The following is an 11,743-nucleotide window of genomic DNA, read 5'->3' as shown; positions in this document are numbered from 1 at the left end:
CTTGAGTGTGCAAACCCACACTGAACTACAGTAAAGCACGCAGGATACAGAGGTATACAGAGGGACTGACAGAATAAGCATTAAATAAGCACTTCTGGAGTAGTTAAATGAGCACCTCTGAAAGTGCTGCTTCTGTAAGAGGCACAGCTAAGAAACAAATCCAAATTATCTGTGGAGATATATCTGTCTATCTATCTTAGATTATTAAACAGCAATGGACAATATTGTTGGACAAAAAGACTTGGACATTTGTGCTGCCCAGTTAAAAAACCTAAACGTTTTTCAAAGTTTTTGCAACAAACAAGGCAAATAAGTTCTTATGCTGTGGCTCTGTACATAATTCTCAAATTCAGAGAAGTAGTAAAATCTGCTTTCTAAATAATAGTTGACATAAAATTCTCTAGTTTGTGGCCCCTTTCTAGAACTGCCCTCAGTCCATAACCAGGTACTACTCTCATGAGTACAGAGGCCATGCCTGAAGACTGGAAAGCAGATCCTAACTGAACAGGCTCAGAAAGGAAGGTTAATGAAAGAACGCAGTAATTTCTGTGATTGAGAACCAAGCTCATGATTTCTGGGGACTGACTTAACATCTAATATAGGAAGATTACCACCTCCATTGATAGTATCAGCTGTGGATATATGGATATCAGGCTGAGTCCTGTGCCACGTAGACACGAAGCATTACTACAAATCTTATTAGGTTTCTATTCTCTGGTTCTGAATTTTTTTTCCCCTCATTTAAAAGTTACTATAAAATATACTGAACTTGCCATGGCAAATTTTCTTTCACCTTCCTCTGTAATGAATTCAGTCACACTGGTATCAAAGCCTCCCTCTTATCACAGCACTTGCCCAGGAAACCCGTCACGATTCTGTGAACACTGGGCATGTGCCAACATGGTAAACCCATTTTAAGATTTAACTTTGGGATATTACTGTATAAAAAGTAAGAGTACACATCAATTACCAGCAGATCTTGCCTCGCCTGCCATCAAAATGAAGTTCACTGGAAGTATATGTGTCATTTTCTCATACAATGTTAAGGTTGGACAGTTTTAAAATTAATTTACTCTTTCTTGGTACCTAGCAAACTATTACTGATTTATGTAGGGATTACAGAGTAAAAATGACAAATAGGTCAGACTGCATGGGTGAAATTTCACCTTTGGCAGTGCCTTCATATGCCTACTCAAATCTGAAAGAGAGAAGTGCTCTGTCACAAGGGCGAGAGGCACAAGTGAAATGTTGAAAGGGCAATATTCTCTCACCCACAACTCAGATGCAAGTCAACGGTCTCTGCAAGTTATATAAAGTTATGGCACAGCTGTCTGATGAGAGTGCAGGAGAAGAGTGCAAGAGACAAATGAAAGACTCCAAGTGCATGACTGTGAAGCAGGTGTATTTACAGCAAGCTGAAATTGTTGCAGGATAAATCCCAAAATGTTAGTGCTAAATACTCTGAGTCACACTTGGATATTTCTCATAAAAATCCTCCTTTGAAGTAGATAAAATTTGTGACCAATTCAATATTAGAGGGTTTGTCTTCAAGAGAATAATTGTTCACAATAATTACCACAAAAGAATTTAGCATCATAACAATATTAAATCTCTCCAAAATATATCAGCAGTAGTTTTGACAAATCTGAGCAACAAGAAGCACGAGTCATTGAAACTGTATTATTTTATAATATAAAATAGAACAAAGTACTTAACATTACATTTTTCTGAACAAAAATGATTGTGCCTACCCTTACACTATTAGCCCTGTATTCAGAGGCATGAGAACTACTGTGAGGATGCTCAAGTTCCCTTTCTGCTGTGTTCCAAGTACAGAGCTGTACTGTGCTCCCACATGCCTGCCAGCTTTTCACAGTAGCTGCACATGCACAGTTCATGGGTCTGCTCCATGTCTAAAATCAAAAGCTCAAGGTGAAGAGTTTATGCTTTTAATTAAAAGATTTCAGGCTACCTTTTTCCAAGGAGTTTAATGAACTGGGGCTGGACATATTTTAAAACCCACTCAGTTTACATGAACTTCTTAGCTGTGCAAAGTATACTGCTGAGGTTAGGAGTAATTTATATGAATTGATGATCTCATGTAAGCTCATTAACAAAAAATTCTCCTGCATATTTTAACACTCTTCAGTTAAACTCCACTTCAGAAAAATGCTAAGCATGTACACAAAATCAAATAGGAAGACAAAATTATTTTAACACAGCAAATAACTTGATGCAAGATAAGCAATCACAATGTTAAAATGTGGATTTCAAATGTTTGTTTCAGGTTGTGATTGCTTCTCTTCTTAGGACCTTTCCTGACTCCAGCTCTTGCTAACTGTGTACGTATGAGCCACATGCAATTATACACCGCTGCCATAAGAACTAGTGACCTTTAGCTATAGCCTCTGAAAAACACATTTCTGCAAGTGAAGCTGTATTTCAAAGTCTGATACTTAGCAGGAAACTGTGAGGCTTTTTATACCAAATATATTTCAGTGCTTGATATATCAAGGGAAAAAGACAGTTGCTAGATAGGAAATCAGCAAAGTCTGTCTTGAGATTAGCATAAACACTGAAAGTAATTGTGTGTATGGAGAGAAACAAATACCAGCATGAAGGACCTGACCACAAAAGAGTGAAATACTGTAAATAACTCTCTGCCGGCAAGTTCCTGCAGGGGCAAGAACAATAAGGAATTATTCTACTTTTCTTAGAAATTTCTCTTGCAAGCTTGACTCTGAACATCCAGTTTAGTGTTTAAAGGAAATTCTCCAGTATTCAAATGAAACTGTGTTTTTTTCCACCTGGTCTATGAGACATTCAGTACAGGGGGGAATAGAGCAGTAATGTTAAAGCTTGTCTGCCTTCATTAGGTGGATGCATCAGACAGATGAAAACCAGGGCTAGATAAAACCTGAGTGTTAAGGTTTGACACAACAGTACTAACAGGTTCCCAGCCCTCCTCTAAGGCCAGAAATTATCTCCTCTTGTACACCTGATGGGTGTACTCTTATGCTGGGTTAAAAGCTGGCTGGACGGCTGAGCCCCAGGTGTGGTAGCAAATGGTGTTACATCCAACTGGCAACCAGTCACCAGTGGCATTCCCCAGGGCTCAGTATCTGGGCCAGCTCTGTTTAATATCTTTATCAACGATCTCAGCAAGGAGAAGAAGTGTACCCTTACTAAGTTTGCAGACAACATCAAGTCAGGGAGGAGCATTGATCCATTTGAGGGCAGGAGGCTCTGCAGGGGGTCTGGGCCGGCTGGATGAGGTTCAACAGGGCTCAGTGCTGGGCCCTGCACTGGGGTCACAATAACCCCACGAAACGCTACAGGCTGGGGGCAGAGGGGCTGGGAAGCTGCCTGTGGGGAAGGACCTGGGGGTGCTGGCTGATGGCTGGCTGAACATGAGCCAGCAGTGTGCCCAGGTGGCCAAGGGGGCCAACAGCATCCTGGCTTGTATCTGAAACAGCGTGGCCAGCAGCACAAGGGCTGCGATCAATCGATCGTCCTCCTGTACTTGGCAGTGGTGAGGCCGCACCTCGAATCCTGTGTTCAGTTGGGCCTTCACTTCAAGAGGACATTGAGGTGCTGGAGCGTGTCCAGAGATGGGCAGCAGGGCTGGTGAAGGGGCTGGAGCACAAGTCTTGATGGGGAGTGGCTGAGGGAACTGAGGTTGTTTAACCTGGAGAGGCAGCGGCTGAGGGGGGGACATTATTGCTGTCTACAACTACCTGAAAGGAGGTTGCAGACAGGTGGGTGTCAGTCTATTCTCCCAGGTAACAAGCAACTGGACAACAGGAAACAGCCTCAAGTTGTGCCAGGGGAGGTTTAGATTCAATATTACAAAAAATTTCTTTACTGAAAGGGTGGTGAAGCATTGGAACAGGCTACCCAGGGAAGTGGTGGAATCACCATCCCTGGAAGTGTTTAAAAACGCATAGATGCGGTGCTTAGGGACGTGGTTTAGCAAAGGACTTGGCAGTGTTAGGTTAACAGTTGGACTCGATCATAAAGGTCCTTTCCAATCTAAATAACTCTATGATGTCTAAGAGCAATAATTTCCCAAAAGGTTGTTACTAGAGCTATTGCTTTATTGAACGAAATACTGGGAATCCACAAAGCTAAACCCTTACCTCCTTTAAGCTTTTCCAGAAATCAGAATGGCAAGACAAACTTTAAAGAGCACCACAGAGAAAACTCACACCACTCTGACACGGGGGTCAGTACTGACTCAAAGGAGAGCTCCGAGAACTGGGAATCTGTCTGGGATGTCAAGACTGTAAGTGGCTGTCACCATTGCTCAAAAAAATATGGAAAACAGCCAAAAGGTTTTTGAAAAACGCCTAAGCTTCAACCAAGATTTTAGAGGAGATGCTTAAAAACATTCTCATTTAACTCTTTTAATGTTTCTGCTGTACCGCATGCTGCACTGGTGTTTTCAGCAGTGAATTGCATCATCTGACTTAAGCTGTATAACATCTCAGACATGTGGCATTACTGGAGAAGGCAATTTACTTTGCCTTTTACCAAAATCCCTTGTCGGCCTCCATGACACATTTACCTAGACAATCTAACAGAAAACCCCCACATTTTCCTTCCCTATGATTATTTGTACTGTACAAAGCCCTTTTTTTAACTAGTGCTTCTCTCTGACAATCCACTTATCTTTCACTGTATATCATTTGCAACAAAAAAATCTTCTTTTTTTCTTAATAGGTCTGTGTTGCAACCAAGGTATTTTCAAAAAACACCTGCCTCATTAAAATAGGCAATCAGGTTTTTGCCTCATAAACTTTCCTGCAGCACCTCAGGGACACAAGGTAGGATGGTGAACAAAGGTGGTGAGAAACCTAACCAATTCCCTGTGAAATGTACTTCCTGACACACACAGAGAAAAGGCTCCAAGAACTGAAGACAAGTTTCACAGCGGGGCTTAGTCACTCTAAAAGTTCAGTCTTTGAAAAGTTGCATTGCACTTGAATAACCCCTTCTCCACTATCAAAGATGTGCATGCAGATTCTGAACTCCGTTTTTGTTTTTTCTACATGCTGTTTTCTAGGTTTGTTTCTTTGATGCTTAGGGACCCAGTCCTCATCAACTTCCACCCAGAGGGGATCGCTTCATTATCTCAAACACATAAGCTCCAAAACTTGCAGAGATATGGAAAACTCATTGAAGCTCTGTGCAAGGGAATTCCCTCTTTCTTTGCTTACCAAACTGCTGGTGAGTATAATAGTAACAGTGCTTTGTATGCCAAAATAGAGATTAACAAGATTACAAATAAGGATGAAAAATACTTAAGTGAAGATCAGCAAGTTAATTATTGAAATCCTGTGGTTTCCTATGACTTTTTATAGATCAGTCAATGTGTACATACGGAAGAACAGCAGGTCTGTCACTTGTCTGCGTACAACCTGGAGACCAGGCTTTTTCGGGAAGGTTTGGGCTCTAGCTGTTGATACAATCCTGAATTTTTTAGGCAACTTCATGCATGTAGAGTACCTAGCTACCATGGATCCTGCTATGGCACGATTTTGAGATTCAAACCCAAATTTGCACATTAGATTTGTCTAAAAAGATTGCACTAACTGTTGCTTGTAGCATAAGTTTAGGAAAGCGCAGCTCAATTTTTAATTTTTTTATTTCCTGGTACATTTCCAACATTATGCTGGAAGAATTTCAGCTACATGGCTCTCCTGTTTTCTCAGTCCAAATTAATCAGTTTTTCCTTTTCTTTCAGGATAAAACTTCTTAAAGCAAGATGTTTCATGCCTGAAAGTTAACATTAATAAACTGTTTTTCCTATTACTGTGATTAACTATTCCTGATAAAGTTTTGAGGAAGAAAATCTATAGAACTGTGTACGCACTAACAAGTTTTTTCTCCTTCATAATCTTTTCTGGATCACACTTTCAATCATTAATCTGTTTCTTTTTCTGATCTCCGTGGAGGCTATTTGGTCTCAGTAAAACTGATCATCAACCTACATTGGTCTGCACTGTATTTTTACAAATCCTTTGAAAAAAAAGTGAAAGCAATTCCAAAGACAATATGCTAAACTAGCGTTCTTGCAAAATCCCAATCTTGACATTTAAACCTCATCCTGTACAATTTTCCCACTGAGATTTCACATGCTGCATTAAGAAATTATTCATCACTACTAAAAGCAAATGGTGCTGTATCTACTGCATTAACCATATTTAAGATAATACAGTATGAAGTCCAGGTTTATAGAAATAAGTGTAGCTGAGTTATTTTAACTTCTTATTAACCAAGTATTACAACATTTTATTTTAAAATCAAGCATAGCAGTGCAATTTGGCCAAATAGATGCGCTATCGCTCTGATCAACCCAGAAATCAAGCTGCAGATAACGGAACTAGTAAGTGTATTAAATGCAGTTTGGAATTGAAGACAGATGTTACTTAACAGTGTTTTATTGATGTTTATCATAGGAAGCAAAAAAGCCTACCCTAACGAACTAAAAGTTGGAAATCTGAAAAAGTCAAATCATAGGCCAAAACTAAGGCACAATGGCTGGGACTAGTCTCTTCATCACTTCAGTAACTCTGGAAAATAACAAGATCTTCACCTTCCCTCCTTGCTCAGAGGCCCTTTTATTGGACTTTGGAAGGAGTAACTCTAAGCTACACTTCACCCATTCAGGAGCAAGTCAAGGGTTACTCTCAGTAAGGATGCAGCAGCCTGTTCTGTTGAGGAAAATGTTTTTTGCGTCTTTAATAGTTAACTGACAATAAAACCAAATCAAAACTGCACCCAAAAATATTTTAGCACCTCAAAAAAAAAAAAGGCAACCATATGCAATTGCAGTTGCAGTATTTAAACAAAAATTCCTGTCCAACTTGCCTGGGGTTTCTGGAGAGAATCTCTTCCCTTCTTCTGCAACTTTACACCGCATTTTCCCTGAGATAAAACAGGCACAGCCCTCTTCGTTTATCCTATCATGTGTCACTGGGAAACATCTTTCTGGGGCCTTCAAGCCCTTGAAGGCTACGGGCCAGACTCTGTAACAGATGATTTCACATCCCCTGAGGCAGCCGCGATCTGACCTGAGCAGGGACTATGGAGAGCCCCAGCTGCCACAGCACAGCGTGCAGAGAGGTCAGCAGCCTTGCAGGCAAACAGGGACCCTCTGGTGGGCTCAGACCAGAGACCCCAGAGCCTCCCTGGCAGGGAATCCCAGGGCACAGACAGTTCCAGCGAGGGACGATGCCTGCTCCCATACCGTCTCATTTAAGGATAAAATTTCAACAAGAGGGCGCAAAACATTTGCAGCAAGGTCCAGCTTCTCACAAAACTACTTTGACTTCACACTGATTCCTATTTTTACTACAGTATTACAATTTGTGATGCTTAATAAATCTCCAAGCTTTTTATATTCTGTGAATAGCTTAAATTAACTGTGTCCTACAGTAACATTTCCAACTTTCCAGAAAATGCAGAACTACTACCAAAGCAACAAAGCAAAGTATTTGCTTTTTCCAGATCCAAGGAATTTCATTTCAATATTACGCTTTGGCAGTTTTCTTTATGTAATTTGGATGTCATTACATTTCATAATGTTCATTATTCAAATTTAAATTGTTTCAGGTTTAGACCGATTGGGAAGAGAACAAGACTCAAAAAGAGACTGCCAAGTAGAAACATGACAGCTGACTCCAGTGAGTCTGAAGAGATGTCAATACTGCAACTCTCAAAATGTCCATGTAAGTACAAAGATATACATATATATTCTTTACAGTGCAGAAGATCAAAGTTGCTTACCTTGCAAGAAATGATCCTTCTCAAGAAGGATGAGGCCTGATCTTTATCGCTGACCACAATTTCCATGATCTTCAATGATCACTTTGGTAACTTGGGCTGTCTGGAAAATACCAGATCTTCACCTTCCCTAACTTAGTTAAAATTGTAATTTAAATTCTGAAGGCAACCCCTCAGCATTACAAAGTGACAAGATTTTATCTTAAGTCCTGCTGCCCTTTTTTTCTCTTGCCACACTGCAGGCAGAATATAAAAAACTGCAAACCTGAAAAACTGTATTGACATAAAAAAAGTTCAAAAGAGTGACTTGAGTATAATTAAAAAGCCATAATATAAACTAATAAATGTATTTGAATACCCTCACATATTTAAGACAAATTCAAGATGCGGAAAGAATCTGATTTGTGAGGAAAAATATTTTTTTTTTTTAACACCAAAATAGATATTCTAATTTGAGACATCGACAGAGGTCTAACACCAGTCTTTCGGGAAAAAAAACACAACACTTCAACAGCTGTAAATTAATAAAGCTGGATCAGCATAAACGTGCCAGGGGTGCCGCGGCCACCACGACTGAGGCAGAGCGGCCCCAGCTCCCGCCACCAGCGCCTCAGCGGCGTTTTCCCGCCTTTTTTCGTGTCCCCGCCACGGCCCAGCGGCGCCTCAGGCCCCTCCCGCCCGACACCGCAGCAGGCCCCTCAGCAGAGCCAAGGCCTTTTGTTCCTTCAGCAAAGAGTTAATTCCTGTCGGGTTGCATAATTTTCTCCAGGTTTTGCTTCAGGTTGTTTTCCTCTGCCCAGTGGCGCCACAGGTGGGCGACGGTAAGTGCCGACTACTCCCCGAGGAGCACCCGCATAAACCTAGGGTTTTCTCCACACAAATCCATACAAGCGCGGTTAACTTGTGAAGAACCAAGATTATAACCACCCTTTGGTGTAAGGCTATGTATCAAAAGTGGCCCTTTGGACTTCCAGACTCAGTGAAACTGAGACCAGAATTTCACATAATATCACACTTGCAGCACTGGTCAGGAGTTATTTTTATATATATTAAACACCCACCCCCCTCTTTTTTTTTATCCCCCCCCCCCCCCCCCCCATATGCTAGATTCCAGTTGAAAAGTGTTGTTTAATTTTGTTTTCTAATTTCAGCAGATGGAAATATACACACACAAGTCATTGCTGCTGGAGGCCACCAAACTGACCATCACCAGGGAAACACACGTGGCAACTATTGAGCAAAAGAATGAGCAGAAGTCATGGAAAAGCATTTGGAACTACAGCATGGTAAGTAGTAAGGAGCATGCTTTTTCAGAAAACGTACAAGGAGATGAGCTTCCATAAAGCTGACCAAAACACAGGACTTGTAACATTTTGAGTCCAAGTTTTAGGGTGTTTATTGCTTTTTTAACACAGATTTTATTCTAGTCTGAATTATGGAAAACTGAATTCCTAGTTGTCAATAACTTTATTTTACAGGGCCTTATTGCAAGCAAAGTGCTGCCAGAGAGAATTTGCATAATTTCCACAATGAACAGAAATGAGATCCCCAGCTTGTATGCGCTTCCTGAACTGTCCCGAGAGCAGGGTAAGATTAAAAAGGAGTAGTTACTTGTAAAGTTGTACAGTAATGCAAAGTAAACCGATGTGAGAGACATTGCTATTTTCAAAAGCTTTTAAACCAACAGTTACTTTAAAAGCCATTTAGATCACACCATTGATTATGAAGCTGTATCTATTTCAATTACATTTTAAATTAACATAATTCCAAACCTTTGAAAAGTTAGAATACCCTGTTTCAGATACTTGCAGTGGAGGGTTTTCATGTTTTTTCAGTGTTGTAGATAACTTGGATTATTTATTCTTTTAAAACATTATAAGATTGACTGGTTTTGAATACTGTTTTATGTTTAAAAAGTTTTTAGACTTTTGGCATGGTACTCTTCATAACCTTACATTCTTTGCAGCAAAAAATTATTTTTTTTAGACAGCTGTACTTGAGAAAGAATGAATAATCCAGTAACAAAAAAAATATTTAAGATTTCAAGCTTTCAAAACTTTTTCAAAAGAACTAAGCATAATATTAGCATAAATTCAGCCCACAGAATTAGCATAGACATTAAAAAAAAATAATCTTGGCATAGTAACCTTCTGTTGGTGCTGGCTTCTCTTGAAGTCTGAGAACTGAGTCCTTATAAAAATCCTGGCTTTAAAGGGCAAGAAGGCACGGTGGGGAAGAAAAAGGGGAGTGTTACAGGCTTGAGCAAAACCATTCATTTCTAGCTGTAGTTCCAGGCTTGCTTGTATTAAGGTGCATCTCTGTGCCCCCTGAAGCTTCTCTCAACTCCTTGCTTACCAGCAAGAAGGAAGCATATGGGAGCAGGCTTTCAGGAACCCTCTAATGGAATTCCACCATAATTTTGAAAGCCTGTGTCAATCCCAGTCATCCCTGCTAAGTGGGTCTTGACCCTGGAGTTCATCAAGCTGTTTGGCTGTGCTTTTTCTTTTTTGAGAGGATAAGATTTTCACAAGTGGTAGGATTTTGTTTTTCTGAACAGTAATGTGGCTTGGGAATTTGCCATGGGGATGGTTTTTCAAAAGAAAAAAGAGTAGGTGCATCATTCCCCCTTCCCCTCTATGTATGTTTTCTCTGAGGAATTTTAGGTCTGCAGGTTGCTAAGAAACAGCTTATATTAGGAAACCTTCAATGGCATCAATTATTTTTGGATAGCAATATCTAAAAATAGTCCTGAGTCATTTCAATATGAAATTACATTTTTCATTTCGGAACATTGCTTTGCAGATGCTGTTGTTCAGACTTCCATTTTCCTTTAGGGCAGAAGAGAGCATCTCTATATTCAGCTACCTTTCCTCCATATTAATTGTATGAGCCAGAGCAGGTGTTCTGTGGCTGTAGCTGAATAATGAGATACAAACCAGCAGAAAGCCTAGGTCGTAAGAGAAAATATAGGTGTCCAGACAACAGGGCACTTAAGTAGGAAAATATATTTGAAATTCATTTGAAACAAAGCACTCTGGAGCAGTTCACAAAAAACGTCCCACTAAAACACTCTCACAGAGGTTGTAAGCCCTACTTACATTCACACCAAAATGATTTGTATCTGCCAAGTGGTGCTGCTGCCCTCTTTGGTTCCCATTTTAGAAGGCTGAATGAATAGACTTCTCCTTCCATGCTTCCATGTTACACCCAAGTACCTCTAGAGTAAGAGGTTAGTGACTGAGGAAATACTTCTGTGGGAGGTCTGTGCTAAAATACTGACTGCAGTATCCCTCTTGTTCAGCTGTTTAATGGAGTTTCCAGTTCTCTTTAACCTCCCTCCACCTTGACTCCCGTAGAAAGATCTGTCATAGGAGCTGTCTTCAATGCTTGCTAATGGTCCCTGAGTCACACAGTAGGTTAAAAGACTGTACTAAATACAATTGAGTAAACCACCGAGCACCAAGTCATCATTCCAGAAATAGGAATATGCATAGCATTAAATGGATCCAGGCACTGATTTTGCTGAATGATGTTATTTGATGTTTAGAACCTGAAAGGTGAAAGACCACCTGCAAAGGAGATGACATTCATCTACAGCAGATTCATCTATAACCTCTAGTCTTATGGATTTGACTTCTTCATGATGTGCAGAGGAGTCCCCGCCTACCTTGCTCGTGAAGTTCGTGGTGAGTGCAAGCAAATTAATTATGTCTGTAACTAACCAGGGGGGGTTGTTTTTTTTTCCTTTGGAATAATATGCAAATGCTGCTGTTTCAACCAGAGATGGACACAAATCAAGAACTTCAGGAGTTGCACAAAGGGTTCAGGACTGGGGCAGTGTTGAGTCACCACCTCTGTAGATGATCTGATCCAAACCTTTACTACTCCTTTTAGTAAAGTTCAAGGTTGCTTAAATTTTGGCCCAGAATTTTTCAGATTGACCTCATCTGTAATG

Source organism: Falco punctatus, assembly GCF_963210335.1.
Source record: "Falco punctatus genome assembly, chromosome: 20".
NCBI lineage: Eukaryota > Metazoa > Chordata > Aves > Falconiformes > Falconidae > Falco > Falco punctatus.
The sequence above is the reverse complement of the archived record's forward strand: the minus strand, read 5'-3'. Positions refer to the sequence as shown.